General features: G+C 36.4%; 1 protein-coding gene across 2 annotated transcripts in view; it reads right to left on the reverse strand.

Annotated features, from left to right (window-relative positions):
- LOC124554962 (ras-related protein Rap1) overlaps positions 1-3,299 on the reverse strand; it is a 56,179-nt gene extending 52,880 nt beyond the window's left edge. Inside the window, exons 1-2 of one of the 2 annotated variants that reach the window (XM_047128669.1) lie at positions 3,046-3,299; positions 2,811-2,958 (exon numbers count right to left, since the gene is read on the reverse strand). The gene's annotated coding sequence lies outside the window, so the exon portion shown is untranslated. The remainder of the gene's footprint in view (positions 1-2,810; positions 2,959-3,045) is intronic. The other variant, XM_047128668.1, reaches the window with a different exon arrangement.
- Positions 3,300-6,000: the final 2,701 nt, after the last annotated feature.

A 6,000-nucleotide genomic window follows, 5' to 3' on the forward strand; every position in this document is an offset into this window, starting at 1 on the left:
GGTGATAATGTGGAGAGAGAAGAGGTGGGAGGAGACAGAGGGAAAGAGGAGCTGGACCAATAGACTAGAATAAATACAAATCTGGACAACACCGGCTACTGAGCCAGGAACTAAAGCTTTGTCACCACTATGTTACAGAACAGTATGATATGAAGGATTCCCTTCACCTATGTAGGAACACCAAATGCTATATACTTTGCGTACATTTGTTATTGTGAACACATGCGTCATAATTGCCTTAAATATTGATGTCAACACTATGCAACAAGAACTGTGTAATGACAGCACATACAGTGAACTAACACATTACTAAGAGTACAGGAAACTAGACTTGAGATAAACAGGTGAACGATGAAATGACAATACAGCTATTCACAATACCTACCACCCAAATTAACTATGAAGAATAGAACAAAACAAAAGAAAAAGTGCTTTCTCCAATGCTCTCATTTCCCCAAATACATGTATTTCAACAACAACATACACCAGACCTCTCACCTATATCAAATTCCACAAAAAAATGTTTGACAGCATTCTTGGTTCCTGATATTATACAAATGTAAATTACCTGTGTAAAATGCAATCCCCTTTTTAGATACGGACATCAGGTGTCTCCAATAGCAGCAATTAATAATTTATTCCAGATGTAAAAATCAATACTCTAACTTCATAGAGCAGTTATAATTTTTTACCTCCCATTTACACAGAAAACTTTGTATCACATGCAAATTGCTCTTAGGACCATTGTGTACTAAACATAGAACACGAACAACAAACATAATCCGTTGTTACAAGCTCTACAGAGATATATTTTTGAACAGTTAGCACAGTTTGAAGTTTAGCAAGGAATGACAACATATTAAAGTCTCAAAACAGGAAAATGACACTCCCAAAATTTTATGGAAATAACTTCAACATACAATGAACAGCACATGGGGCAAGTTTAAGGGAAAAATCCCAGTGCTCTTCATTCACAAATGTAGCAATGGCACCTATTATAATCATGCTACCACAGCAGTACCAACAGTTCAGAGACAATTATTATAGGGCATCAATTTAACATCTTGTCAAACAAACTTTTTGTAAACATACTTCCAGACTCTTCTAAATGCATCTCATATTGCCAAAAGTAACTCAACACTGACTCCAGAATAATTATAGTGAAATTAGCAGTGCATGCAAACTGACTGACATATTCAATATGGAGGAGATTAGTGTTTAATGTCCCACTAACAATGAAGTCATTAGAGACAGAGCAGAAGCTCAGATAAGGAAGGATGGAGAAGGAAAGAAGCATGCCCTTTCAAAGGAACCACCCAGGCATTTGCCATATAAGTTATTTATAGGGAAATCACAAAAAACTAGATCAGGATGGCCGTATTCGGGCTTGAACCATCATCATCCCAAATGTGACTCCAGAGTGCTAATCATTGTGCAACCCTGCTAGGTATAATCAATATGGAAACACAAGGAATACATATCTTGGAAAATTCAGAAATTTTATTTCACAGTTAGCAGAAAACACTGGTAAGGTGAAGAGATGGTCAGGGAACTGCCTTTTTATGTTCTATTACACAAGCACAGTAATCAACTACCAGTACTCATGTAACACCTTTCGAAATCACACATGAAAGTACACCAATGACTGACATTCCATTTACTTGGCAATGTTTCAGCTACCTGACATTACATTGACCACTTTAGTGTTCCATACTTCTTGCTTAAATGTTTAACATGGCCATTCAACCTTATTACTAATGAAATATTACTACAATTCCTACTCACTGCCAAGTCCCTCTGAGGATGTAAATGCTTCTAAACATAAACATTGTTCATTATGTGGGGTAATGCTGTGTTCTTGTCATTTAAAACGCAAAGTTCTCCCAGAATACTAAGCCATTCACAGTACCTATTGATATATACATATACCAAAATAATACTGTTAGTGAACACTCGTAAAACAAGCATGCACAACATATTAAATTAAGCGAATAACATTAATTTACCACATAATACAGTACAAAATTTTCAATAATGACAAACACAAGAACCCAAGTTGGACCAGCATGAGTGTAAACAACCTGTACGTGATGCTAGGAATGGTTTCACATTAATACTTCTGAAAACGATAAAACAGCTGAACAGTAAGAACGTTCATGCAAACCACTATCAAACTTTAACACTAACAGCGACAGTATTAAGGCTAATCCCAACAGTTACAAAGTTTTTCTGCATATCTGGAGGTTTTCATTAAAAATCTTGCACGACCAAACCTGCGTGTACCAAAATCGCGGGCACTATATTCCACAAAGCTTTTGGAAACAGACGTATACATCCATTACCTGAAATAATCATATTTCATACGGATTTCTTGTGTTGCGTTAAGAAAGATTACATTTGAAAATGACAAACCCTGACACCTATAAGCTATAACTGCAACAAAGCGGAAATTTATCTTACGACGACTGACAGAACTTAATCAGAAAGACACGTTCATCACAGTTTTACACCGAAACTCGTTTCATACAAAATCACCAGTCAAGGCCTTTAAATGTCAGTGCTACAGGTAACCTGATGTTCCAACCCAGCACTACGCTCGTTATTTACTCACTCTGTTTCGGTACACAGTTTTGCAATTGCCTCCGTGAAACTTTAAACTACACATGCGAAGTAAACGCCCTCATTACTTGAATTGTCAGCTCTGTCACGTAATTACACCGAAAACAGTCCTTCAAATAGTTCCAGAATTATTGTTTAATTTAAAATAAATAGCCACTAATAGCAGTATTTACAGTAATATTGTACAATACCTTTAATGCAAAAACCTTTCTGCAGCTCACCGCTTGACCCCTGCTTCCTTGCTTCTTTGAAAACACTCGCCACTGAGTAGTAATTTATACCGCCATATCTTGAAGTTTGAGTCATCAGCAATCACTCCACATCCTCACACTTATTACGCTGGTCGATACATTCAGAATCCCGATTCTCATTCGGACTTCATGTATAACTTTACCATTAGTCAAACTAAAATCTTACAACACTTACCGTGAACAAACTACCGTTATCTTGGGCGATGGCTCCTCCACTTCCGTTGACGCATGCGTTCTGAAACTTTCAGCTCGACAGTGCAAAAGGTATTGTAAAATATCCCCTTTGAAACACACAATATACTAAATGGGCAATAAAAACAATTTCAGAGCGCTCGAATCATTAACGAGGCGTGAAATCTTTTATTTTCAAAAACAGTTATCACCCACAGATAGGAAACAAGGATCAGACAATACTGGGCAGGTTGCCCACCTTGCTATTTTAATCATAATGTCGCTCGTAAGCAAAATTTCGTGAGGAACGTGTGACAAAATAAAATTCTATACAACTTTCATTTTATATTTGTATTCAAATTTATGTGTAGTTAACCGTGTTGCTCCGACTAAAAATCTGTTTAAATTAGCCGACAAAAGTAAAAATCCAAAATACATAAATTATATAAATATTCATATATCGATATAAATTGCTTTTTCTCTGTTTTTGTACCTTGGGAAAAGTTACTACGGTGAAATGAAAATGGATCGAGATGCGCGGGAATTCAAAAGTCTACTGTTTTACTGGGCTACTCAAGGGAATCATTTACATACATATTTTCCAAATTACTGTGAAATGTATGTCAGAGGGTATTTTGCATCGTATTCTGTATTGAGATCTACTCTCAGTCCAATCACATATGAGAAGTGGAAATGAATTACGGCATTGCTTATTATCCACCAAATGAATTGTTGTCCATTAAATCTTTTCCTCGTGACTCTTACAAGTGGTATATTGAAAGTAGCGCGATATTACTTAATACTTCATCTACCGCAACTACTCAAACTTTTTAAACATCTTTTCCCTTGATAATTGTGCAACATAGTAATAAATTCGTTCAAGGATCATTATTACAATGGAATATTTTTTGCCAGCTTCTTGCAAGGAAAAAACATAGAACATGAATATATAATAATAACTAGCGGACACAGTAATGCTTTGTAATTGCGAAATTCATATAGGAATTGGAATCCTTCTCCCCTCTCTCAGTCCGTCTCCTTACATCGCCCCCTCACACTTTGTCACCACCTTTCCCTCACTGTGTCCACCTCCTCCTTCCCCCTTTCTAAGTACATCTCCTCACTCTCACTCTATGCAGACCTCTTCTCTCCTTACTCTGACAATGAGACTTGTTTGTTGTTATTGCAAATTTAACCATGATTGAGAAGTGAAGTCGCTTAAACTGAATAGGTAAATAGGTTGAGATCATTTGCATGCATACTAGGACTGAGAGAGATGTTCCCACTTGCTGGTTGTGTGAAGATGGTAGCTTCAGTGACAGTATTTAGCTTAGATATAATCTGTAAATGTGTTGTATTACTAAGTTTAGGATGATTCAGATTCTGTAGTAGTATTCTAATCATAAGCAGTAAGCAATAAATACAAGTTTCCTGTTTTCTGTAAAACCGACATCGAGAAAGAAAACAAAACGGCACTTTGTTGTGTATACCATTTTTGTTTAAAATTATATGTTAGAACAAAGAATGTATATGGGAGAAATAATTTGTATAATGTTTTAATGGTAGGGGATCACGTGGCAGAGTGAAACAAGTAGTATAAATTTAGTTGTAGGTCCTCTTTTATTTATTACAATAACATTGTAGAACATAGAATAAATAGGTTCTTGTTAGCACATTGTAGAACATAACTTACAGAGTTGGTAAATTTTTCTAACATCTGTAATTATAATTAGAAATCAACCTTACACTTGTTTCACTGTGCTCCATGTATGTGAAGCGCTGAAACAGTTGATGGGGCACAGTGATACAAATATTTTTAACATTTCAGCGTGTTTTAACCAAAAACACAATAGCATAATAATTATTGGGCATTATCACTCAAAAAACTACGCTCTTAACCCTGAAACAATATAGTCTACTTAGGTTGCTTCATACCTTCTTAAGAGCCTTTTCCTTTGGTTACAACAGTAATGTAAAATTTCTTCCTACTGGAAGTTTCTAATTGCACCAAAACATAATCATCAAGTTGTGCCTCCCTCTTGAGATCCTTATTCTCATCTGGCTCTTCATCCATTTCTTCATCATTATCAGAATCATCTAGGATAATAGCATCAGGGTTGCCATTGCTAGATTCTGAATCATACCATTTTCACTTTGCAAAAAGTGACCGCTTCACCTGCGATGTGTTCCTTTTTGTGTATTAAATTTTCTTGCTGTGCTTTCATTTCTGGTGTCTTGGTAGCAGTGATACATTTGCCCTCCCTGTAGCCATGTCTTTCGTTTTTCTTTTTACTAGCTTTGGGGTGAGCGTGAACACTTTCAGGAGAATATTTGAACATTTGCGAATTTTCTTTTGATGAGGTATCCTCACATGAAACCTCCCATTGTATATCAATTTCCAACAAAAATGACTCCTGTTCCACCAAAGCTTCAAAAGGACAATCAGTAAGATAACTGTCCAGAAAGTCTGCTTCTGTGAAGACATCTTTATCAAAAGGAACAATTCCTGTTTTGCGAAATGTTGGTTGCTGTCATTGCTCTCTATTGAGCTATATTTATGCAGCTCGGAACATTATAAATGGGGAATGTTTGACCAGGGTGCTACATAAGCCAACTGTCCACAGCAGCATTCTAAAATGTCTTACATGGCTTAAGAACACCAACATCTAGAGAGAGGAATTAGTTGGTGGAATGTAATGGCGACTTAAGAATTGTCACACCATGGGTCTTTACTACTTCTAACACTCCAATAGATAAATGACTTCTGTAGTTATCATAGAGAAGTAAAGCTGGTCCCTCTTTCGAACTGTTAGAATGTTTAATAAAGTGCTTCATCACTCATACAATGAACTCAGCTATCATCCAGCCAGAAGTGGTAGCTGACCCTAGAATTCTAGAAGCAGAAAGATCAAGCATATGGGGCTTGAAGGAAACCATCACAGGTGAAATTGTATTGTCA

The sequence above is a fragment of the Schistocerca americana genome, chromosome X, assembly GCF_021461395.2.
Source record: "Schistocerca americana isolate TAMUIC-IGC-003095 chromosome X, iqSchAmer2.1, whole genome shotgun sequence".
NCBI lineage: Eukaryota > Metazoa > Arthropoda > Insecta > Orthoptera > Acrididae > Schistocerca > Schistocerca americana.